This window comes from Bombus affinis, chromosome 11, assembly GCF_024516045.1.
Source record: "Bombus affinis isolate iyBomAffi1 chromosome 11, iyBomAffi1.2, whole genome shotgun sequence".
NCBI lineage: Eukaryota > Metazoa > Arthropoda > Insecta > Hymenoptera > Apidae > Bombus > Bombus affinis.
The window spans coordinates 4008714-4035903 of NC_066354.1; the positions used below are offsets into that span (position 1 = coordinate 4008714).

Sequence of the window (27190 nt, forward strand, 5' to 3'; positions counted from 1 at the left end):
ATTGAATATACAGGATGTTTTATTTTTATTGATCCATGCAAATTTCTATGTATAAATTATCCGAAAAAGTATTAAATAAATTATTCGGAAAAATGTTTCAAATGAAGCTTCCCACAACAGTTTTGTTTAACTGGAGGCGTTTTCGAGATCTCGAGGCGACCTTTGTTTTTTTATTTCTTTTTTTTTTTAATGGAGCTACCATTTTATCCATCATTCGATGCAATCTTTAATACTCTGAAAGAAAAGGTACCTGCGCGTGAAAATGTTTAATTTAAAAGATCTTCCAATGTTCATTTTATAAAATTGAGTGTATGAAAGGAAAACATAAATATAAAAACACTGCGTTTACTCTTCTTGCCTTCACGGTACGTTTCACGAGATTAAAGTTAAAATGTCTTTTAAGCTAATAATCATTTTTCCACCCAATACTTTTACGGTTTCTTAATACTTTCGTGCTTTTAAAGAGAATTAAAAAATACATAAATACATGTGTATAAAAACAGGCGTGTAGTTGCATTTAAAGAAACAATGGTGATGAAATCTCGAAGACACGTCCATCTAGATGAAATTTATCACAATACGTCCTTCTCGAGACAAAGTAAGTTTTATTCGAAACACTTTCTCCAATAGTCTATGGTTTAGGATATATTTGCATGAATTGATTAAAACCTGACAACTCGTATAGCAAATATATTATAGAAAATTACTGGTAAGTTAAAAATAAACTCCTCTTAAACATGAAGTAAATTAACAATTTATGTCCGTATGAAATACGTTTTAATAATATGCAACAAAGAGTGTACAGTGTACTGTAAAATAATCTCTTGGTGGATTGCTTTCATAAAAGGAATCCACAATTCTATAAAAGTGTTAAACGAACAGAGACCGACGGAAATATTGCACAGATATTTCGTAATTTCGCGAATAATTCCGGAAAAAGTTTTATCATAAAATAAAAAACATTTCGAGCTCCGCTTGCCGATTATATTGTATAGATATAAAACGGTTAGGAAATTGGAAAAAATAAAAATTAAATATACTTGGTAAGTTAATAAAAAAAAAAGGAAAAAGCACGCTGAATACAGTTTTTTCGTTAAACTCCCACGAACGATCATCAACGAAATCCAATATCGTGCGATATAATGAAAACGCAAAGCACTTTAACGTGTACAGTGCTCGATAAGATAATTGTTCGTTGAATATTCCATCGGTCAGTGTGTAAACACACGTGTGAACAAATAGTGCGAGCACACGTGAATGTAAGGGGAGTAAATGTAAATCGACTAATAATATAACGCTGTTGCTGTGCCTGGTTGTCGGTATAAAGGCGTAATACGTTGACATTAACCACTGGAAAATGCACAAATCCCGAGACATTTCACGCAGCACATTTGCTACATACTGGGTTTACGTACTCTATCCGAAACACGTGAATGGCAGACACAAGTGTTCACTTTGTAACAATCAGTACCGATTATAAACTAATAATAATTGTGACAATTATGAGTAACGACCAATGGCCAAAAGTATGGTAGCTAACGATGGAGGATTACTTCAATGGGGCTTGATCAACTTCTTCATGAAAACGACTCATTCTCCTGCTTCGACGATGTATTATGGTACAAATAATTATTTGTAACCTTGTATACTTAAATTATGTCGTATATTTTACATGTGTAGTTTATTTACCTGATCCATATATTATACGCTTCATGTGCTTCCTATATCTACTTTATCTACTCCATACATTTCATGTACTTCTGATACCTATTTTATATGCTTTATATATCTATTCCATATACTTTCTATAACTAATTTATATACTTCCTATACTTATTTTGTACACTGCATATACCTATTTCATATAATACACATAATTATTTCATACACTTCATATGTTCCCTATAGCTATTTTATGTACTTTATATACCTATTTACTTCATCTATATTTCATGTACTCCATACACTTCATATACTTTTCATATCTATTTTATACACTTCATATTCCTACTTCATCTACTCCATATATTTTCTGTATCTATTCTATATACTTCATACACCTACTTCATCTACTCCATATACTTGATATACTTCTCATATCTATTTTATATACTTCATATTCCTACTTCATCTACTCCATACCCTTCATATATTTCATATATAATACTTTCTATACCTATTCTATATACTTCATATACTTGTCATATCTATTTTATGTACTTCATATTCTTACTTCATCTACTCTATATCTATTCTATATACTTCATATACCTACTTCATCTACTCCATAACCTTCATATATTTTATATACCTTCTACACCTATGCTACATACTTCATATACCTACTTAATCTACTCCATATACTTCATATTATTTCTATACCTATTCTATGTACTTTATATACCTACTTCATATACTTCCTATAGCTACTTTACGTACTTCATATAGCTGCTTTATCTACTCCATACCCTTCACACATTTCATATATCTCATAGACCTAATTTCATATCTCATATGCATAATGTCATATACGTAATTGACAATTGGCGAATAGCAAGATAAAAATTCTGAAATTGCCCAGAAGCTTTGTGAGCAAAATTATATCCGACACATACGTACGAGAACTACTTGAATAAACGAACTGATCAATAAAACCCTAGGGAATCAGCCTACCCTAATAAAATATCGAACATCTGACAGAATATCGAAAATGGCATAAGCGTGGAATCACGACGGAGCGTCGGCGAAGCGGACCGTTTCCTAACTCGGATTTGTGTAAGACTAAACTTTCTACAATGTATCATTAGCAAGAAGTAGGACAGATGGAAACTCGCCGGGACGATTTACGCGATTCCGCAACGTTCTAGGCGTCTCTCAAGTCCAAAAGTCGGCTCATTGCTGTGCAACGGGAGCTTCATCAGCTTTCGTTAGCGACAGCTACGAATTGATTCCAATCGGATCAAGCAAAAACTTGAAGAAACTGTCGATTGAAATTAACTCCACGCGTATATCGTGTAACTAACTTGATAACATTTTTGGATCTCTCGAAAAGTTACAAAAATTTTCAGGATCTCGATTTGGATTCTGAGCAGTTGAAGTATCGTCAGCTTGCAAGCGTTCGAAAGTCTTCTGGAGGTTCCAGATACGCTAATTTCTGTACAACGTTTACACAACCTTCGAATAATTATAATGGTACAACGTGAGATGTCAAATTGAATATAGAGATTGATTAATCGATCTTCAATTGAAATCTCGTCTTGTATAACCTCGAGATAATCCTTAAATAACCTTAGGATGAGTTGCAATCGCTGGTACATGACATTCGAGCGATTATAACATGACCCTCGACGATCGTGAATGACAGTGAGTAAATTGGCGTGACCTTTGACGTACCTTGAAATAACATCTCGGAGGCATCTTGAATAAATTGGAAAAGAGTGTTAAACAGATCTTAAACAACCTTGAAACAGCATACCGTTGGTCTTGTTGTATAATCTTGAATGTCACCGGGTAACCACGAATGACCTTGAAATAATATCCTACCGATCAACGCTAACAGGAAATAATATCCTGGCGATCTAGAATAACTTGAAATAATATCCTAGTGATTTAGAATGACTTGAAATAATGTCCTAGCGATTCAGGATGACTTGAAATAATGTCCTAGCGATCTAGAACGACTTGAAATAGTATCGTAGCGATCTAGAATAACCTCAAAGTAATATTCCATTGTATCAGAATGATCTTGAGATAGCATTCCATTGGCTACGAAAAATGTCGAATGATTCTGCAAACGCTATTGAATCATCTTAAATATTCTCCGGTTGATCTCGAACGACCTTGAAATAATCTGACGACGATTTTCAAATTACTTGAAATTTTTTTAATTGCGAGGAAAACGCGTGGCGAAGGAAACGACCAAGGAAAGACCAAGAGCGACTGGTAACTTTGAGAACTCGAAATCCATCGCTATCATCGGATTATGCAAGGACACGCTCGCGTAAACGCTCGATTACTGGACGACGAAACGACGCTAGAATAAATAGATAAATTACTCGAACACATCGATCGTCGTGTAACAGCCGGACGTGCCGCTGCAGTTTTTAAAGCAAACAGCGGAAAAATCGAAATACGAACGGGGAGCGAGGCAGAACGCGAGACTTTTTCAACGCCATCAGCCACGTTTTTGGGAACACCAGACGAAACACCGCGAATTTTGAAACTGAATAAACACTTGAGTGGTAAAACCGCCAGTACCATCCTTTTTATTAGCGTTTTTCGTTACGCTCCGAATTGTTTGCTGATGGTATAAATTCTTCAAAAATTTCGATATTTCTCATCGGTGTAGCTCACTTTATTTTGCTGTACAACACGATACAATAGCAATAAGAGCAATAAGTAAGAATATAGTATAGCGTAAGAAACTAGGAACGAGGTTGCGACAACCTGCTCAAAATAATAGGCTATGGACCTAAAGTATAAATTATTGTTATTATTATTAGAATTTTATTAGAATTTATGTTAGATAATCGTATGTAATCTTTATATACACTGACTCTATATTACATCATGTTCGATCTTTATGTAAATAATTAATAATTTTTGGAATATTTGATGTTTCGTACAGGTACGTATATTTTAACTTCTCATATCTTTTTTGTGCGCATATATTTTGCTCGCGTTTTTGCCTCGCGATTTCCAAGATGGCTTTTTAAACATCGACAATTCGCTGTTGCAAAACCGCGTGAGACGTAAAATATTGAAATGTTACACACAATTTGTATTTGACGAAGTTTATCGAAACGCATCGTTCTACCCACGCTGCAGCTAAAACTATTTTATTTGGTTCATACAGTTAATATTAACTGTATTTTAGAGATAGTATTTCAAATTGCATATTGTATTATTTCCAGTTCACTAGAGCGTTCATAATATCGCCAGGCGAGTTTATTTAATTTATAAACAACATAGAATGCAACACAAAATACAAACGAAATAATAAAATAAATTTTATTATTTTTATTAATTTTATTATTTCGCTTTGTATTTTGTGTTGGATTTTATTTTTATGGATTATGTAATTAATATATATATATATAGTATTAATTTTATTATTTCGTTTGTATTTTGTGTTGGATTCTAAGTTGTTTATAAATTAAATAAACTATCGCCAGGCGATATTATAAACGCTCTAGTGAACTGAAAATAATACAATTTGCAATTTGAAATATATATATATATATGTATACAGAATATAAAATGTAAAATTTTGCATCAATCTTCGAGAAGAATCACTCTCAAGTCAGACTTTTCTTTCAAGACTCAGAAAAGAACATAGGATATAATACTTGGCACAGTGTTCAAAATGATTCTGGCAACGCACAGTGCGGCATTTAAATGAGGATGAGCGACGAAGATAACAAAAATGCGCGTGTAAGTTTTCCTGCTACTTGAAATCACTGACCCGACATGAATAAACGTCTACAGATCAAATCTTTGTCACTATTTTCATTTTGCCAGATATTACGATGACATTTAGCAAAGAACAGAGTTTCCCTTACACTTTTAAAATTTTCCTACAGTAAAGAAGAAATGTCTCTATCCAATTCGCTACTGCAAATGTATTTCACTAAAAACATAGATAAATAAATAAATAAGAAACATGCAACGTAGCAGTTTGTATCGGAAAAAGGTTATATAGTGTGGATCGGTAAAATGCGATTACCTGAATATCTTCAGTGGCTACGAAAAGTATTTGCACCTACTGTTATTTTCCAATGAAGTATTTTTTACTCATTCCGCGTCTCATTTTCGCGGTATCAAATTTTTATGGAAAGCTACGCTTATTGGAAAACTCTATGAAATTGCGCTTTATTTAGAATTCTATTATGAGATGCATATGAGATGCCCATAAAGTTACAAATTTTACGCTGAAATACACTGGCGAGCAAAATGAAAAAATTATCGATATTTAAATTGTTGTAACTTCAGTTCTAACTTGGCGAGGAAAGAAAAAGGCTCATTTTAGAACGTGAAGCCTCAACTTTCATAATACCGAGTTCATTTTTTTCAAGGATGTTTTTACATCGTGTAACGGATAGAAAAACGAAGATGCTTCTCCTGTTCGAAAATCATAAAAACCTAGACGTCTCTAAAGACATTAGCAATTTTTTTCTATGGCTGAGATTACCGTGTGTTTGAAGATCGATTGCTTCCCTTCGCAACGACCTCTTAAAATTCCATGCACGAGTTGTTGAAACATCAATAAAAAGTGTACCGCCGACACTAGAATGATCCAAGGTACGCCAGTATCTTGTAGGAAGTTTGATTAATGATTCAATGTTTGTAATCATTTCACGCAATTTAATTTGCCAAGTTGAGCAGCGTGACTCCTTCAGACATTTAGATGACTCTAATTAACCGCTCTTCACCCTGTACAACAATGTACTACAATCTTAACACAGAACGATCAAAATAACAAGAGGTTTTGAACCATTTTTTATCAAATTGCTCTCTTGAAAGAAAGAGAGAAACGTTCAAGTTGAAAATTAAAATCATACGTATCTGTGTTTAATCCTTTCGCTTTGGAAGTTCAGCCCACTGAAGTACTGTCACTGGACAAAAATACGCACCAGAAATACGCACAGTGTGCATGGTTGCTATATATACGTTTTTCTAAGTCTTAACGCTAGAACTATCACACCAGTCAAATTGACTGATTTTATAATTTTATTTTAAAATTCCTACTTCATGTTATATTTTTTCGCAATGATGTAGTGACTTTCGTAACGACAACTAAAGAATTATATAATGATTTTTATTTTGTTTTTTATGTATTCGAACTCAAAATAATTTTATAGCAAGGCTACTTATACCAACACCAGTCAAAATGTCCTGCAGGTCCTGCAGTCTGTTTATCGAACCCCAATTAACCAGTTTCCTCGTTTTGTACAACTTTCCACACGTTTCAAAAATTTTTACTGCGTGTCATTCGATATGATGATATCAGCTATCAGGAAAATTCTATCGCTAGATCTCTAGTTGCTAATACTAGAAATGCCACAACAATGAAAATGATTGATTCTACAATTTTATAAATATGTCAACCCTCGTTTAGGGATCCCAGATGTATTAATAATACCAAAAATGTACTACATAACATGGAATTCCTTCTGTAAGAAAGTAATAAATCAATAAATATAAAAATATTCTATTATTACGTATTTTTTAAAGACCAATCATTTTGACTCCGCTCCAATATTATAAATATAATTTACATGTTTAATATGAAAGGGCTTACAAAATCACAGGTAATATATGCATTTGTATATTTACAGGACATTACGATAAAATGTTTAATATAATTAATTATGAAACGCAAATTAGTTAATATATTAATATGCAAAGATTAGTAATGTAATTCTGTATAATATATTTCGAAATAAGGATCTATACGTAAGCCAACATTGCAATCTTTACACTCATATCGTGATCCGAATCTTTTATCATTTTTACTACAAACGACACTTAAGAAGTGATTAATCCAATATGTCACTAAAATCAATAGAAAATGTTCTGCCGATAATAAAAAAATATATTATTCACTACAGATAGCACTGATATATGCATCATTTGCATGTCGGATATATGGGGTGCCGGACCCAGGAGTCGTCGCGTGGTCGCCGCCTATATGCGACGCTCGAAGCGAAAGGGTTAAATTCTGCACAGTTAAAAAGTGTAACAAACGCTATTTAACCAAGATTGACAAACATATAATGAATATATATAAAATAAATATAAATAAAAAGATATAATAAGAATGAACAAGCCGATATGCTTGTAATTTTCGAGCGATTCAATTTTCATGTACAAACGATTTTTACCAAGTCTCTATCGATTTTCTACGAAATTAATGTTTACACTTTATATTTCTTACTAACAGACTGATATCATCGAATAATAAAATCAGAATCGAACGACGATTACGCTCGACCCTCGTCCACCGCATGCTACACTGTGCGACGTGTAATTTGTGGACTGACGCGACGCCACAGCATGCAAAGACAGAGAGAGAGAGAGAGAAAAGAAACGGAAGAGTGTCCGATTTCGTGGCGAAGTGGGACGCGTTAATGAATTTCCTTATCAAATCTCAGCCTCGTCGTGCCACGGCCCGCTATTATTATCTCCCATCGATCAATACGACGTGCGGCCGTATTGCAGGATGACTTGCAAATAACGCAGAAAACGTTTCTGCGCAGGACGTGTAGGATATCCGTTTTCTATCGATACCTGGATTTCGACGTAGGAACAAGCAAACCTGAGGAACCATAGAGCACGTCGGATTGCGATCGATGAAAACCTCGCGAGACGCTCGTACGAGACGAGAACGTGTTTCGTTCCGACTGCATTCCATGGAACTCTCTCCCGAACTTATGAAACATCAATGTCGCGCAAGCAGGTAGAGTTACATTAAATTCAACACGGTCATGTTTAATTCCGTGTATTTATCCGTGTCATTGATTGCTATAGCTTAATTAATTTACCGGTTATACCCGGTAGAATATAATCATATTTGTCATTCATGAGTGAATATAACATAACGCCGTATTAATAAATCAATATAGCAATTTCACAACTGCGGAGATATTTATAATTACATGGATGGTAATTTCATCCTATAATTCAGTGTGTAATTTGATAAAAAGAAATCGGTTTAATTCGAGAATAACAGGGCCTGTTAAATGAATAATCTTCATATTTAGAAAAATGTCTAGATGTGAATTTTATTAGTACGAGGATATCGATAAATCGAAAACCGATACGTAATCTTATTTTATAATTCAGTTTATTGTAATTCCGTGTAATATGAGAATAATAGAGTCCACTGAGTGAATCATCCACTGATAAATTTCTTACTTGTGCAAATTTACAAAACAAAAAATTACCAAACAAACCGATGAATCATTTCATCAACAAAAGGAAAGAAAAGAAAACACAGAGATTTTCGTTGAAAGAAACAAGATTGGAAATATTTGCAAAATTTGGAGATAAAGTGCGATGGTTCTATTTAACGACACGACGACGATTGTTCTCGGGAAATTTTCGTATACAGAAAGCGAGAGCATTTCGAGGCGAAAACAAGTGTCTCTAGCGAATATTAACATAATTGGAATAAATTTCGCGTGCGCGATGTTTGCGTATGTTCGGGGTGCATTATACGCGCGGCGTTTCACGTTAATGGAATATTAGAGGGATGATAAACCGAGGTAAAAGTGGCCGAGGATGGCCAGGCTGCGTTCACGCGAATTAATGAATTCGGAAACGCGCAGCTCGCCTCGAAACGTTCGTTCGTGAGATTCCGGCAGAAATTATCGGTCCGATAACGTTGCCTTCCTGTTGTTTTCGTTGTTGTTGTTGTTGGAATAATTTCGTTAATAAAAACATACCGTGGAACTCGCACATGTATAATAAATGTATTTTGAAAGATCGTTTGACCGAGAGGGCAAAATATTTCGCAACATATGCGCAATACGAGTAATTCTACAGAAACGACGATGGAATGAAATAAAATTGAAAAAAAGAAATGTAAAAAGAGAAATGAATCAAGAAGTACAACAACAGAGATTCGTTGATAAAAGAATATTTCGCCGATATGATATTGTAATAGACGCTTTTCTTGGTAAAATTACAGAATAATTATATCGAATTTTAACGTTAGTAAATTCGTTTGAACGAAAGATTAAGAACAACAATTTAATATGGTAATGTGCTATTATATTGCTAAAATTAACAAATTATTATTATGAGCACAGCCTCCCTTATTCGAACGTTCTATTATTCAAACAAAATATTTCCCAGTAACAGATGCTTTTTTCCCCTTTCAAATGTCTACGTATTTTATCGCTGTTCATATACAACGTATTCTTCTGTCTATTGGATCGAGTAAATTCCAATTGTAAGAATTTAAAATGAAACTAATAGCGTTCCAACTATCGAAATAAAATACGATGTATAATTAATAAAGCTCAAAAGCGATGTAGGTGCGATAGAATTAGCAAACAGACGCGATGGTATTGGGAAAGCGATCGTCACGGATGTTCAAAAGGAGAAACTTAATATTGAAAATTGCCTGTAGATTCTTCTGATACTGGAAACAGCAGAGAGGCCTTAAATATACCGATGTAATGAAATGGTTTCATCGCGAAAGAAGACGATAATAATGGCAATTTTACAGAGGTGGAAACAACAAACGAGAGCGATAATGAAGAGGTTTCTCGTGCCGAAGCATTCGCGGCAGTCGAAAAAGAGCTCCGGTAGTTCGAAGTACAAAAAGAACGCAACTCAGTACGGTTACTTATATATTGAAAAAATTATATAAATATTTAAAGAATTTGTCAATTGATTTTAATATGTATGCGAAAAGAAATTTCGTATAAAAAAGGTGATAGTTATATTATTCGCGCAAAATAACGAGAATTTTACCTGCCTATTTTGGAAAAAGGGAGGCTCTACTATATATTGAATTTTAATTTTAATAAGGAAGATTAAGGACAGAAAAATGAAAGAAAATTTTCCAGAACTCGGAATACGCCAACGCTTGTCGATAAATTACTTCGATCAAGAATACAGCTATTCCGATGCAGCGATTATAAATATATTCAAATTCACGTGCACACGATCGATCGATCCGATGTCAGAGCAGAACGACGGTTTTCGCAAATCAAAACGACCGCTTTCACGAAATATTTTTTTCCGATGGCTCACTTTGTTGGCCAACGTTTACGTTCCCATCGCGTTCATTTGTCACTCGTGCCTCTGCCAACGTTTCCTCTCGTCCTTTTTTCTCTTTTTATTGCCATTTGCATTTATATCGCGCGTTGTCGAGGCGTTCGCATTTTCGTCAAATGAAAATTCCATATACACGATATATTTTGCAACATCGAGTTCCGATTATGTAGCAAAGCAATCCCAAAGTAATGGACATTTCAACGAACTTTTCCTTTTTAATTCATAAACGTGGTCCTATGTTTCGCCAATGATTCGCCAAACTGGTGTAGCTGAAAGATATCGATCAATTTAATTTCATATTTAATATTTCTATCGTCCACCTTTTGCGATTAGGAATAATTTCTTTGCACACTTATTTTCGCCATAATCCTGTCAATTCTGATATTCCTTACGGAGAAAGATATTCAAAGGTTGAAATCAACCAGATAGAAGGAACAACAGGTTTCACAATTATAGATCGCTCATTAATTACGCTAAAACAAATGATATATTGATCGCTTTAGAGATTAGATATTCAGAGGTGAAAATTAACCAGATAAAAGAAATAATAGAATTCGTAACTAATTGTCGTTCGCTAACTAATTAAACTAGAACAAATTATCGATCGCTTCAGGCGTTTGGCGTTCAGAAGTTGAAATTAACCGGTAGAACGAGTAATAGATTTCATAATTATCATTCACTGAATAATTAAACTAAAAGAAGTTATATATTCATAGCTTTAGGAATTAGATGTTCAAAAGTTGAAATAATCCAACAGAAGAAATAATAGGTTTCATAATTATCATTCACTGACTAATTAAAATAAAATAAATCATTAATTGAGGTTAGGTATCCACAGGTTGAAATTAAGGAAAATGTGTGTTCTTAGATATTATACATTAAGTAATTTTTAACTGAACGAAATTATTAATTGCTTCAGAGGTTAGGTGTTTAGAAGTTGAAATTAACCAATAGAAGGGAATACTAGGCTTCATAATTGTCATTCACTGACTAATTAAGATAAAACAAATCATTAATTGAGGTTAGGTATCCACAGGTTGAAATTAAGCAATAGAAGGAAAATGTATGTTCTTAGATATTATACAATAAATAATTTTAACTGAGCGAAATTATTAATTGCTCCAGAGGTTAGGTGTTTAGAAGTTGAAATTAAACAATAGAAGGGAATACTAGGCTTCATAATTGTCATTCACTGACTAATTAAGATAAAACAAATCATTAATTGAGGTTAGGTATCCACAGGTTGAAATTAAGCAATAGAAGGAAAATGTGTGTTCTTAGATATTATACATTAAGTAATTTTTAACTGAACGAAATTATTAATTGCTCCAGAGGTTAGGTGTTTAGAAGTTGAAATTAACCAATAGAAGGGAATAATAGGCTTCATAATTGTCATTTACTGACTAATTAAGGTAAAACAAATCATTAATTGAGGTTAGGTGTTCAGAGGTTGAAATTAAGCAACAGAAGGAATTGTGCGTTCTCAGATACTATACATTAAGTAATTTTTAACTGAACGAAATTATTAATTGCTTCAGAGGTTAGGTGTTTAGAAGTTGAAATTACCGAATAGAAAGAGTAATAAACTTCATATTTGTCATTCACTGATTAATTAAAATAGAACAAATCATTAATTACTTCAGAGAATAGGATTTCAGGGATTGAAATTAACCAATAGAAGGAAAATGTTTCTCGGTTATAATACATTTAGTAATTAAACTGAAGCAAATTACTAATTGCTTCATAGGTTAGGTCTTCAGAAATTGAAATTGTTTCAATTTGTTTCAAAATTGTCATTCAACGACTAATTAAACTAGAACAAATTACATATTCATTGCTTTAGAGATCAAACGTTCAGGGGTTAAAATTAACCAGATAAAAGAAATAATGTTTCTTAAAAGTAATAAGGTTTCATAATCATCATTCAGCAACTGAGTATACTAAAATATTATCCGCGATTAACTGCTTCTGAATTTTTCAATTTTCAGTTTCGCTAGCGCAAGAAGAAAATTAGAGAAAGGTGTTTGATCAAAGGAAGAGCACAGAAGGGGTCAGGATTACAAGAAAATCCTGTGGAAATCGAGGATCCTGCAATCACGAAGAACAAACAGAGCGAAAGTGTCGGTGATAGTCGAACGTCGCGAATTTTGTTGCGGTTTCCATTCCGTTTCGCACGGCTCGCTCCGCGATAATGGAATTTCAGTGACGTTGAAGGAAAATTGAGCCACGACAAGCCTCTGCAAAATAGTCATTTGTCAAATTACCACGATTAACGACGTCCCCCCCCCCCCCTCCCGCTGATACAATTAATCAGTTCGAGCCAATTGTCCGGCGCGTCAGAGAAAAATCGCTCGATGCTATATCTGTGCTCGTTTGAAAAATGGAGCGATCAATTTAGTGCTTCGCTCGCGAATTACGATCTACGTTTCTCTCTTCTTCTCTTCTCCGTGTTCTCAAAAAATTCCGTTACTTTTCCACCTTTCGATAACATTTTCCTTGTCCACGTTTTACATATAATCGTTACTGATACATATAAATGATACATGTAAAATAATAAATAATAAATGATAAATGTATACATATAAATTGAATACGCCTATGTTACATCGTAGAAGGAATTTCTAAAACTTCAGGTTAATTGAATAAATCGAATTAACTCGTTAGACTAACCGAGGATAGAATCTTCAACTAAAGCACACTTTTATCAGGAAGACTGAACAAAATCGCGAGCGCCATTAAAATCGATGAAACCGATCTACTGAATTAACGACATAAATTTTCACCTAAACATCATCTCCGACAATCTGAGAAAAAGTCAACCGAGTATCGTTATCAAGACATCTTACTTATTAATTGGAACGATTTATCAGCCCTTTCATCCACCCAGCTAGAACAAGGCGGCAAACAGCATAAAGATTTACAGGAGCAAAATCCAAAAGTACAACGATATAAATACTTTACTGCAGAAACTACGTTCGAGCAGCATCTGTCTTCGTAATCTACAGCGCAGAACATACAGGTGAATTCCAACTGCAGAAACTACGATATTTCAAAACCCACGTACTCGATCTGCCAACCATTTCTACGCTCGACTCGCCTAAACAGCTCGCGCTCTTCAACAGCCACGAATAAACGATAAACTACGGAGACGCTAAATGAGCGGAAAGATAAAAGAAGAGACAGAAGAAGCGTGTAAACGAGCGCGGAAAAAGAACGGACGAGTGAAACGTCCGCGGCGCGTTTTAATTCGACGTTAATGCAAAGTGCTTGGTCGTCGGCAGCGGTGGCTGAAGGTTATTATCTGTCGCTGGCAGAGACCCAACAGCCGGCGGAGCAAAGAGAGTGCAAGAGCTTTTTTTCCTCTCGACGCACTTAACCCTCCGTTGGATTGAAACACGATAAACGCTCCATCCGCTCGTGGATTGCCAGCCGACGCGTGTTAAGGTATTTGCAGCGCGACGATATCCCTCAGAAGTAAAACGCGCAGAGACACGCCGACAGCCGTATTCTTCGCGCATATCTGACATTCTTCCCCTGGCAAGAACCTTCTTCGCTGTGTGTATTTTCTACGAGCGCACGCTAACGAACAGTTGGCCCGTGTTATGCAGATACCTAGCAACCGTCGATGATCCGAAATTGAGTAAATTTAATTGGAAGATTTGAATTTAATGGGGATGCAGTGATTAATAGGCGACTAGCCGGCAAAAAGGGCCGATCGATCAGCATTAAATTGTTATTGTTACTGTTATTGATAACGTGATATGTTGCAGAAATAAAAATACCATGTTCTATCCTTTACTGTCATTAGTATAATTTTGATATTTTTGAATACGTAATATATTTGCATATTCGTATGTTACGTAATTATTACATAAAATGTTGTAAATAGTAATTAGAATTTGTTGAAATAAATATAATTATATTGACGTAATTATTCCAATTAACGTAATGATTATTACGTAAAGAGTTAAAAGTAGCAATTAGTATCTATCGAAATATATCAAGCAAATACCAATTAACCGGGAAGTCATTGTTTCTTAATTTTATCGTAACGAAAACACCATTTCAAAGGACAAATAATTAAAACGATGTAAGGGAGAAGATGGAAAGGCGGAAGTTTGTAGACTGTAAGACATTTCGTTATTCACCAAAGGAAAGGCTACATGAGAAAGACCGTGCTACAAGGGGTGATGACTGATGATCGAGGAGATGAAAAGGATACAGGGAGCAAGTTGAAGAGGGTGAAATTCGAGGACTAGAAGGTATTTGAGAATACGTTGGTTTAAGAGCAAGTTTTCCTACGGTTGGAGAGCTAATAAAATAAATGACAGTGATATTTTGGAAGTATTAGTGCCTATAGAACTTTGGAAGTATTAGTGCCATAGTGTCTATAAGAATCGTGTAACAAACTGTGGAGAAAATACTGAAACGCGATGGTAAAGTTACTCAAAAAGGACGATGGAAAGAAGAGAAATAATTATATCTACGTTTACCAACACCAACCGATCTTATTGAAATAATTTCCATCGTATAAAATGAATTTTGTGTTTGAAAGAAAATAGCATAGTTTGTTTAAAATTCAACGAAATCGGGCTAAAAATTTATGAAAGAACATGCAGGGTTTAACGAGGAACTTGAGAATGAAAACACATTATGATGAAAACCCGATAGATTACCCATTATCGTCAATAAAATTGACTCGTTATTGATGACACAACACTTTAGCAACATTCCGCAGGAGATTGCTGTTTAATCGTCGTTTAGTGTAACCATCGACAGATCTTCGATGCTCGAAACACTGTGCACGGAAAACGAGCTCGTGAAAAACAGACGGGGAATGACAATCTTCCGTAATGACATTCGAATGCAATATCTTCGTTCTAGCCAAGAAAGGAATATAGATTTTCTATAATAGCGTTAGTTAAAGCGCATCTGGCCGCCGGAAAGAAGAAACGCGAACCACTTCGATGATGTCATTTCAATTCGATTGAAATACCGAACAAGTTAAAACGCATTATCTCATAATACAGTGATTTCCTTTATTACAGCAATTTACATTTTTATAACGTTATTAGAAACTGACTAGCGTTCAAATAAAAAAAAAAAAAAGAAAAAAACATTGTAGGTGAATTTCAACGGCCGAATTATACTCATAGCTACGCGCAAGATAAAAGCCAGCACGTGACCAATTTTCCCACAAGAAACGAGCGACACAGATAACAATATTGCGCCTGGTAGCCGGCGAACGGTTCACGTCACACGTTAAATCACGTTTCCGACTTTTATTATTAGTTTCCGCGCGCGTTCCTAAGATACGTGACGTTTCATATTCCGCGTGCTTCCCACCTGCTCCACATACAAAATCAGCTTCATATTCATTTGTAAATTATACGATGCGATGCGAATGATCAGCATCTTGATATTTCGCAGTTCAACTGATTCCAACGTGACCAATTTGTTACTCGTTACTGTGCGTTATTCGTAATTGTTATTTATAGTTGTTCCGTTGTTTCTAATCGAAGCGAGATCTGCGTTATGACGAAAGTTCGGCAACACGACGATCGAAAAAAATTGGAAACTTTGAACAAATGTAATATCCGACGACAAATAATGAGGATGAATCGCGTGTAAAAAATTAATTAGAAACGTACGTATATATGGTGGATTTATTACATCGCGCGAACAAAAAGGGAGAACATGAAAGGGAGAAAATAAATAGATAAAATCCGCAATGAAAGACAAAGCTTTCTTTAATAAATCCCTGTATAATCGAGAGAATTTTAATATGCAAATAAAAAATCAATAGAACGATATTAAAAATTAAACATTGTCGATACGAATCCTCTATGCTTGCACAAATACGAAATTATATATATGATTTAATGTATGTAATTAGTATAATTGAATTAATATAAATAATTTACACGAGCTACACTGCAATTCGACGAAGGATCACAGTCAGCGTTGTACGTTGCAGTTTTCGATTTATGCTCGAGGTTCAAAAATTGTTCAAAAATTTTGTTTTTTCTAATCGTTTATACAGGGTGGTTGGTAACTGGTGGTACAAGCGAAAAGGGGGCGATTCTACGCGAAAAAAGAAGTCGAAAATATAGAATATAAATTTTTCGTTTGAGGCTTTGTTTTCGAGAAAATCGACTTTGAATTTTCGCTCGGTACGCGTGCACTTTATCACATCTCGTTATAACGGATCTCACTGTAGATCGTTGTCTCGATGGATATTATCGCAGTTTAAGTTTGTTTTTGCCGTAACGGAAAATTAGGAATACATAATGAAATAATATGAAGTAATCATAAAGTTTATTATTACAAAAATTGCTGAAAATGTTGCCCATTCTGCCGAACACATACTTCTGCTCTTCTAATTAAATTTCTACGAACACTTTCTAAGTCGATTTTCTCGAAAACAAAGCCTCAAACGAAAAATTTTTATTCTGTATTTTCGACTTCTTTTTTCGCGTAGAATCGTTCCCTTTCCGCTTGTACTACCAGTTACCAACCACCCTGTATATTCGTAAAGAGCTCTTCGAGGACCATTTATTCGTGTGACAGCAAAAGATAAAACTTCGCAAAATTATAGGCGGTAAGGATAAATCTTGATAAACAATTTCTTTTTTTTTCCTTTTTTTAATTTCTCACATCCACGACATAGACCATAAAGAACATTACAACATTTAATTTGCCATTTTTCCTATATCGATACTTACGATGATATAAAAAATCGAAAATTCTCTAGCAGGAGAAAAGAGTGGTTATTGGCATTACACGAACTACATTTCTGCAAAGTTCCAAATTTTGTTGAATTTTCGAGCTGTCGAATTTCCCTTGTTAATCGAGATACGCTTTCCTGCCAATTATATACAATTAAATCGATTCGACATTATCAACATTCAACATTCAACATTTCGTAAAGAGAAAAATGGCACCAATTCACATTCTTGTAATTGTTTCTACTTTGAAAGAAGCAAACTGGTAATTTAACGGTAAAAATCGGAATTAAAGTAACGACTAATTAAATAAAATTAATTAAAAATAAATTATACTAATAATAGATTGTATAAGACAAGAACGTCATCAATGGAAATAACAATGGAGCGAAGTTTTCTCAGCAGAATAATACACGAAGAGGAACAATCCTTGAACTCTGTACAGAGTTTTGTACAGTTTTAAAATAAAGTAAAATCACGATAATCTAAAATAATAACAGAGAACCTCGCAGGAAAATGATATTTGCTATTCGATGATTTACTATCAAAAAGTAATAGAATGTAAAATACAATGATTTAGGTGCACGATACGTTTCGAGACATGAAACGTCCAGTTAAATACCGTTGCAACGATCGAACGATAAGAAGCTTGGCGAATGATAGCGCGATGCAAAGCCTCGGATCGTTCGATAATCGCAATAAAGACGTGTACTTTGTACGCCTTGATAATCGAAATACGGGAGAAAAGAAAAAATGCCACATTCCCGGTGTCACAGAAAATATAATTATCGTCGGCCGTGTAATTGCACAAACTTATCGTCGCTTGAAATCGGCGTTATCTGGCGGAGAAATCGCGCGCACAACGTCCAGTCTATCTCAAGCTTAATCAGCAGACGTTTCGACGTTGGTAATTGCTTCAAGTCGTCGATTTATCAGCGTTAAAAAGCCATGATTCATTGGGAAAACCGATAGAGCAGATAAAAAAAAAGTCCAATTATTTTCTACGACTGTTCCATTGGAATTTCTACTCGGAAAAATACAAATTCCTTGAAGCGACGTCTTACACGGTGGCCAGAAACGGTACAAAATTGCGTATCGTTGCATTTATCGATTTATTCGATTTACGTTTTACATAATTAATTAAGTCCGAGTATATGACGCGATGCTGTGAAGATAAAATATCGAATCCAATTTTTCAAAATCGCTTCATTGAAAAACAAAGGAAACGTGTAATTATTTTTTGCAGCCATTGTACATAGATTAATAAGTTTCTGTATAAATTGGTAGCGTCAAATAATTCACTCGCGTAGGTTCGTTTATCAAAGAAATTATCAGAGAAGTTTGGCAAAAAAAAATGACGCAAATAAATGGCGCAAACAACTTGCAAGCTGAAACTTTCAACAGTAGCATGCTTGAAACAGATACCAGCCTCTCTCAACAGATTAATTAAATTAATCAACCCCCCAACTTTCTATTATCACTAGACTGAGGATCTTTCTGCGTTTATGAGAAGTTTCAAGACACAAAAATACACAGAATGCGCATAATATTCGCTATTATTATTACATTAATTGTTACAATATATATCTAATTACAATCAACTAACAAAAATTATATTTAGAAAAATACGAATTTGCGGAAGACAGAAAATCATCGGTGGTCACTGCAATTTCCCCGTAACAACACACGTGTGTATTTAAAACAACGTTTCACATCGAATTCCCTTGTTTCGATAATTCATCCAGATTCACCGTATATATTCGTTGTTCGCAACAAATCGCACGGTCCACGTTGTAGCAGTAATTTTATCGTCATTTACCTCCTCTCCGACCGGAACGATTATTCAAACGACGCAGCGTATTTCCGGACAAACGCGTGCCACGTTAAGCTATTCGTAGCGCGACAATATCCTTAAAAGGTAAAACACGCCGAGGCTCGAAAATCATATTCCTCGCGCACGTCTGAGATTCTTCCTCTTGGAAGAAATTTTTTCGTTCTTCGCTGTCTGTGCTTTCTACGCGCGCACTAACAAACGGTGGTTCGTTGCTTGCGCCGGTAATTATGAAAACGTTGTTTGTTCATGTGTCTCTGGTTTCGAGGTATCTGAAGTTTTGCGTTTGACGCGTGAGCCGAACTGAGGAGTCCAAAAGTTGCATGAAAGAGCTGTGTCACGAAAGATCGAGAAATGGGAATTTCCATTAACTCGGAAATAAAATTTTAGTGCCCAGATATCATCCTCGATTCGTAATTACGTGGCAAGAGTTCCATTTGTACAACGATCGTTTCGAAAACTTTTGCGCACGAGAGACTCTTTCAATGTAATTTTCAGATCTCAACGCAGCGCAAATAAGATAAAGAACGGAACGGTTTCCCAGATGCACTATTTTCATGTTGGTAGGCTTAAATAAATAAAAACATGGCAAAGATTTCAATTTTGCAATTTCTGTTGAAACAATCCTTTTCATAAAAGTCTTAATATCTCGCAACTCAACTCAACGGTTTAACCTCTACTATTTTGTGAAAATGCTCTCAGACTATTGTAGCGTAAATGGACCCGGCTCAAACTAAGTGACAAACTTGCTTTTTTCTTTTTTGCATTTTTTTTTTTTTTTTTTTTATTAATTTAGGTCACTTTACATAGTATAGTATTCTATGGTATCCTCATTGGTATGCAGAACATTTCCCAATAAAGGGTCAGAATTTTCAATTTTCCCATTTACGCTATCTTCTACGAGCACTCTTCGATTATCGATCGGTTTTCTCGTAATTAATCAAAAAACCATTTTTTGCAACCACCTGCTGTGAAGATTACGTATCGAAATTTTCAACTCTCAGCATGAATATTTCTATTTCGACGAGGCTGGGCTCCCTAAAAACTCAATCACGTAGAAATAACAGAACAGTGAATAATCGTATCTCGTGAAAATTTCGAAGAAATTGTAAGAAAGTCAAACCGCGCTACAAATTACAAGGATTAAAAGCAACGCGAGTAAACGCGTTCGCTGGGTCGCACGAGATAATTCAACGCAATGAACGAGCAACGAAGCGCGTGTACAACGTCGACTCGTATTATTTCGGCCGAATTTTCGATTCACCTGACCCCCTCCCATCCACCGTTCCCGTAACAACGAACAAAAAGATCGTTTCGTTGTTCGTTATCCGGACGAAAATTCGCCCCGATTCTGGCTTTTCCTCTCATTGAAAGCCGCTTTTTTCCTCCCAGAAACGTCACGCATTGTCACAGTTTCAAACAGAAAAAAATTATCCCCCGAGCGGGCAAAAAGATAGAAAGGATCCAACTACTCGAATTTTTCCAACGTTATCTATCAGTCGGTATCAAATTTCTACCTCCAATCGGTTGGTTAAGTTTACATGTGAAAATATTTTCGTTTTTTCTTTTTTTCTTCCAAATAACGGGAAGGACGATAAGGATACTTTGTTCTTGTAGGATCTTGTAATTTACATTGCAGTTTGTGAGGTTAGGTTAAGTTAGGTCTCGAGACAACTTGACTCTCTACCGACTTCGTGCTAATGTACCAAACAATTAATTATCAAAGGAATCGCGTTAACGATCGACCTAGCAAATTATATTTCTGGTTAATTTTCTGCCATAATGTGGAATATGCAACGTATACTGAATACAGGTTGGTCGTAAACAAGGGTCCATAATTTAGAGGAGCTATAGCACAAGAAACGTCTTACAAACGTAGGTGTAGAAATTAATCCTTTTCGTTTTTTCTTTCTTTTTTTTTTTTCCAAATAACGGGAAGGACGATAAGGATACTTTGTTCTTGTAGGATCTTGTAATTTACATCGCAGTTTGTGAGGTTAGGTTAAGTTAGGTCTCGAGACAACTTGACTCTCTACCGATTTCGTGCTAATGTACCAAACAATTAATTATCAAAGGAATCGCGTTAACGATCAACCTAGCAAATTATATTTCTAGTTAATTTTCTGCTATAATGTGGAATATGCAACGTATACTGAATACAGGTTGGTCGTAAACAAGGGTCCATAATTTAGAGGAGCTATAGCACAAAAAACGTCTTACAAACGTAGGTGTAGAAATCAATCCTTTAGAGGCAAAATCGACTTCTATTTTTCACTAACGCTAGATATCGCATGCTGATCTCTTCGAAGTATTCGCATCACATCGAACGTCGAGTTCACAACCGTGAACTAATATTGTCTCGAGTTACTTTGTTTGCTATTTAGTTACTCCGCATGCTCGAATTCACAACAACGCCGTGTCGCTTGATCGACGTTCAACGTGATGTGAACGGACCAGATTAAGTTACGATATACACACGTAGGATGTTAGAGGAAAAATAAAGGTCGATTTTACACCGAAAGGGATGATGTTAGGACGCACGTTGATTTGACATCTTTTACTCCCCTTGGTGAATATTATAACCACTAAGTTATGGACCCTCCTTTACGAACACCCTGTACATAGTGAGAATCAAAAGCGAATACATATGTATATCTTGACGACACAAAATTTATACCAAAACGCTTACATTGCGTGAATTGAAAATCACAAAAATGTAAAATATATAGGAATACAAATTAGTGTGCTAAGACCAGAGTTAGTAATTATGCGAATATCGTTTCGAATAAATATTTATCTGACTTCATTATCACAATGAATTCATAGCAATGGAATATTTTATCCGTGGAATAATTATTTGTTAGCAGTAACGAGTTATTTTTTTCTATGATTATTCGACTAATAACTACGGAATTATTCGAATAACAATACGAATAATTGTTTGTTTCTGCTTGAGCTTATACAGGTGTATACAGGTAATTTACCAAGAAACGATAAACTTTTCAATCTGGCATTCGAAAAAGCTACAACAGCCGATGTTACAACAACTGGACAACGTAGTTTGGAAACATATCTCGCGTTCAATGTCATACCAATATATATAACATCAATACAACATCATACAATATCATCTTCCGTGTAACACGCAAATATTTATATATAATATATCATTTTATCCGAATAAATTCTTATCCGGAAAAACTATTCGATTAAGTTTTTATTCAGATAAATTCTCACGCGAATAATTTCATGTTCGAATAAATTCTTATTCGAACGAATACTCGCTCAGTCGCATATTTATTCGTTTGTGGCGAATCAAATTTCGTTCTATTATTTTCATTCGTTATCTGTTCTATTCGAGTAAAATTTCGCAGACTATCGGAATGTACCGATTGCTCGAGTAGTGACGCGAAATCCGAATAACGGGTAACTTTGACCCATAGAGGAAAGACACACACGAGTGTACATGTATGTACGAGAATAGTTTCAAAGGATAGTTTCGCGATAACATTGTTTTGTGTTCGTCGTTTCGTTCTCAATCAGATACGATTCAGCCGATACGGTGAACGGTCTATGAATCGGGTCAAGGTAACCCGGCATTCGGTTTTCTAGGATTAATAGTAAAAGAAGAACAGATAAGTCTGTAGGTTAAAACTTTAACTGCCACGTTGGTCATATATGACCGGTCACTGTTTCTCCTGTGACGCCACGGTGGTCATTGGTGGCCAGAGCGCTTGAACTTCTTACAATTGTAAAAATTGTATGAAAATTGACAGTTAGGGCATTTTGAATATAACCGATTAATAGAAGATACTTTGAAATAAAAGGTGTCCCATTGAACAATTAAACATTTTTATTAGAACATCAATAAAAAAAAAAGAGAGAACAAATCTTGCATCTAACGGTGCACTGTATTTGCATCCATATCTTTGAGGGCTAATCTACGAATATTATTATAAACACACCTTAGAAAATAATCGTAAATGTTGCTTTATAATCATATAATTGAAGTTAGAAGTGTGCACATACTTTACTGTTATATATAGAATATGCAAATACTGTTTACTAATATCTTCTACACGTTTCGACAATATATTCTGCACGTTTTGCTTACGACGAAATCACGAATGTGAATGTTTTGTTGAAATAAACGAAGCCTTGTTATAATATGTCGCTATCAACTGTTACTAAGGCGCCACGATGGTCACCGGTGGCCACCAATAAGATAAACAGTCCATTGGGGAAGAATATTGTCTTACATCATCAATTTATTATTATTTTGCCATTATATGCTTTGAATAATAAAAACACTCGCGTGGCGTCCTGAGCGAAACATGTGATTTCGGCGTGGTAGTCAAAGTGTTAAGTCAACGTTAACGCGAACCTCGTTTTTGCAACGTATACACTCGCTTCTGTGTCTCGCTGTACGTATGCAACGATCGAGCAGAGGACGAGAGAATAGAATGGAAGAGATGAATGGAAGTTAAAAATTCAAAACGGATAATTAGATATTTATAAGTGAAATCCGTAATGGAAGGAAATGGAAACGTAGCCTGTAATAACGAGGGAAGGTAGAAACGAACCAAGGGTAGATCTATTATAGCTATTTTATAAAGTTTGCGCTACTTTCACGAATTCGATTTACCTGTGCATAAGGAGTAAGACATCTTAACGAGATTTTTCCTTCAAGAACATTGCAACATGGAGAAACAGTCTGCTAGCACGATTGAAGAGATCCTTCGTTTCCTGTTGATGGAGGGAGAAGGAGGATTCCAAGGGATGCTTGCAGCGAAATCCATCGGTGGAAATTCAATCGTCCCCTCGATCCGCGATCAGATCTTCGCGAACACGGAGATCCGACAAGCCAGTAAACCGATTTCAACCACGCGAAAAGGTTCTTTTTCCGCCGTGATGCACAAAACCAGTTAACTGTATCCAACCATCGATGGTGTCGTGGCCAATGGTAGCATAATACAGAATATCAAAAATATAACGCATATTTATTTTATCGGTGGAACCTCGAAGGAAGAGGTAAAATCTTCGAGTTATGCAGGTATACGATGTACAATTAGCAACGTTACTTGCAGATGTGTAAACTGTGTAAATCTCGCAAGGTGCTAACAAAGAAAAACAAAGAATCTTGACTTTCTCTTACAAATTTGTACGGTGCTTAACGCTGATTCGTTGAATCGTATTGTAAACTTGATTTTGCTCTATGTCGATCATAATTGTTAACGCGTTACTGTCGAATCACCGATTGCAACTTTCTACCGTGCAACGAACCGTATTGGCCCGTTGATATTAGAACAAACATATTGGATTGGCAACTAAATGATTGCGGATTTGTCATTAGGTGGTATTGACAAAATCCGCAATCACTTAATTACCAACCTAATATTATACGATCGAACCTCGGAGGAACAGCTAAAATTTTCGAGTTATGGAAATTTCGCCTCATCGAAATTTCCGAATAAAGGCAGTTTAACAAACGAAAATTCGACGTACAGAGGCTTTGTACGAAGGCACGATCGGATTCACGTCTCTGGAAAGTCTTCATATCTCAAAGTTGCTCTTAGGACTCGTTTTATTCAACGTACATTTCGAATTGTCGAGGTTCTACTGCACTAAGAATTCAGAAATACCGTGGCCAAAAGGTACCGAGACTGGCCCGACGGAATGTAAGCTATGAATTTATTCGTCGAAATTTATTTCGTCTTCTTCAAGATAATCTCCTTGCGCTGCAGTACACTTTTTGCGCTAACATTTTTCGCCAATGGTCGATGCACTTCTTATAGTTGAGTCGAGGTATAGCGCGTTGAGAACGCCAGGCGTATATTCTCTTTTATCGCATCTGTCGACTCAAAACGGTGTCCACGAGGCGGTAATTTTAGCCAAGGAAATAAGAAGAAGTCACACGGAGGCGTATCAAGCGAGCAGAGAGCTTGCGGAATGCTATTCGTTGATTCTTTAGCGCAAAAAATTACGAATAGCGAGAGACTTATTATTTATTTATTGAAATAATAAACGGGCCTGAGTTTGTCCAAAATACATAACGAAAGAAAAGTTAGAAGTACGATAGAATAAAATAAAATAAAATATTAAAAAATGAAATAACACAAAATAAAATAAAAATCACTATAAAGAACAAATCACGCTGAGAAGTCACCCTAAATATTCACAAGCTACAGTTCACGCTATCTTCCATAAATATCCTCGGTTTAACGACGAATATCGTATGGTAATGTTATTAACAGGAAATCATATCGGCGGAAGAAAATTAATTTCGTAACAATATGAATTTATAAATTATTCATCACAACGGTAAAGGAATTTGTTGCTGAATAAAAAAAAAAAAAAGATCAACGAAACAGTGCGAACTCACGGTGAAAATGGGAAATTTATAACATTCGTATTTAGCCAGGTAGTTGGAAGTGAAAAAGATTTATAAGGGTAATATCGGTTGAAACGCGTGTTGTTGATTTTATGAGGCAAACAAGAGAGATTCGTAGCGGGGAAACAAGAGATTCGACATCCCTAGAAATTATCGTTATTATTTCGTGTAAATGGAAATGAAAATAACGACGAGCAATGGACTAACTGTTCAGCCTTTAATCCCTTTCGAAATAGCTTTTAACGAAAAAAAAAAAAGAGGAAGGAGAGGAAACAATTTAAAAAACCTGTAAACATAGAATCTCGCCGATTGGGATTAAAATGTTTCGTTTACTTGATTCGAATGCAAACTGGGTCAGAAATGTTGAAGGGGAAGGGGGATGGTAATAACGATAGAGGGAACGTTTACGCGGAGGGTGCATTAGGTTGAAAAATTTCAGTGCAGCGTCCGGTGTAGAATGAAAAAATAATTAAAGCCGTGCGCGATGGTCGCGGATTACGAAATTCTATCGGAACACCCCGAATCGAAAAAACATGATCTGTAATTCTGACGATAATTCCCGATAAAATTGGTAATCTTGCCCGATGAAAGTCCTCTTAGCTGGAAAAATAAATCCGTTTTCCATCAGCTACAAGTTGTATCGAAAGACATACACGGAGGTGGAAGAAAAATGAAAGTGCAGAGAGGGCTGTAACTTTTCACTTCTTGCCGAAGTATCAAAGTGTTTCAATTCTTCGATTCTTCGATTCTTGCGCCGTGTCTGCGAGATAAAAAAAAAAAACGTGCGCTAATTTACCCCTAATTATGAAAGAAAACAGAATTGTCAACCTTTCCATGAAAATATATTCACTTCCCGTTCTATCTTCCTTTTTGGAGAAGGCAAATGTAACAATCCGAGATTCTCTTCAAAGAAAGATCGAAAATAAGATGTTTCAAATTTGAACAAGCTCGCTCTCGATAATCTCGAAGAAAAAAATCTCTGCTTCGACTTTTTGATAAATATTTGTCCGCTCCTATTTCATACTTCCTCCCTTCTCCTTCCTGCAGAACCAAATGTAAAACTCGGCAGGATCTTTCAAAAAATTATTCAAGATAGAATCTTCAAAATTTGAACAAACTCGCTCTCGACAATCCCGAAGAAAAAAATTTCCGCTTCGACTTTTTCATAAATATTTGTTCGCTTCTTTGTTTGTAAAATACAGTTTTTCATACTTCCTTTCTCCTTCCTGCACAATCAAATGGAAAACTCGGCGCAAATAATCTCCAAAAAAAAATATGATCGTAGTAAATGAATATAAAATCAAAGTACCCAAACGATTTCGTCCGCTTCGGCCAAAGATAAGAACGAGTCGGACACCGTGTCGCCATGAGAGCAACGTATCGTGCTCGTTACAAAGGTTACACACTGTAGCCGAAACAAAGCCTTGAGGATGGCATGCGGGACAGATACACAAC

The 27190-nt window shown here is 35.4% G+C and overlaps 1 protein-coding gene and 1 long non-coding RNA gene across 7 annotated transcripts in view; both read right to left on the minus strand.

Annotated features, from left to right (window-relative positions):
• LOC126921613 (TLD domain-containing protein 2) overlaps positions 1-27190 on the minus strand; it is a 297843-nt gene that overhangs the window by 248725 nt on the left and 21928 nt on the right. The gene's annotated exons all lie outside the window — the stretch shown is intronic.
• LOC126921643 (uncharacterized) lies at positions 162-24299 on the minus strand. The gene is made up of 2 exons (XR_007712488.1): positions 2293-24299; positions 162-2143 (listed from the first exon to the last, which is right to left on the minus strand). It is a non-coding gene; the product is annotated as an uncharacterized LOC126921643 (long non-coding RNA).